Below are 742 nucleotides of genomic sequence, written 5' to 3'. Positions count from 1 at the left end.
ATGGGGTGGGCGCACTGTTTTTTAAATCTAGTATATAAAATTCAAATTTGTGCCGTTGAGGCTCGATACCGTCCACACCGTTGTATAGATCAACTTGAAAAGTTAAGACTCGTGTACATTAAGCGCTAGGGATGCTTCCTAACGCAACTCAAATCGCTTTTTAAATAAATTATGCAAAATGGAGTTGACTGTATATCTATATACGTATATCAAAACAAGTTGCCTAAAACTGATTATGCTTATGCAAGTGAAAAGTTTTTAAGCAATCGTCACCAAATTTGGCACACATATTAATTGGGCTTCAAATTAGGTCGTCAGAGTTGGGGGTGGGCATGCAAAGGGATGGAGCAGATGGGGAGGGGGGCACAGATGCAGTTTTTGACGAATCAACATCAGAATTTCACACATATTCTTTGGGCTTCCTGTCAGGTCGTAAGAATATTTAATGATGATGGAGTGTAGGGGAAGGGGTTACAGTTTTTAAATATATAAAATCAAGTGGCCTAAAACGTATGATCTTGATATGAATCCAGATTTTGATAATTAGCACTAAATTTTGCACACATATTCTTTGTGCTTCCAGGCAGGTCATGAGAGTATGAAGGGGGAGGGAGGGAATATTAAGATGAGGAAGGGGGGCACAAATGTAGTTTTTCACTAAACGGCAACAAATTTTTCACGCACTTCATTTGGCCCCGGATAAATCATAATAGAATTTGGTTGAAAGATGAAATAGGGGGGG

This window comes from Belonocnema kinseyi, chromosome 9 (assembly GCF_010883055.1).
Source record: "Belonocnema kinseyi isolate 2016_QV_RU_SX_M_011 chromosome 9, B_treatae_v1, whole genome shotgun sequence".
Classification (NCBI taxonomy): Eukaryota; Metazoa; Arthropoda; class Insecta; order Hymenoptera; family Cynipidae; genus Belonocnema; species Belonocnema kinseyi.
This window is presented reverse-complemented; position numbering follows the sequence as displayed.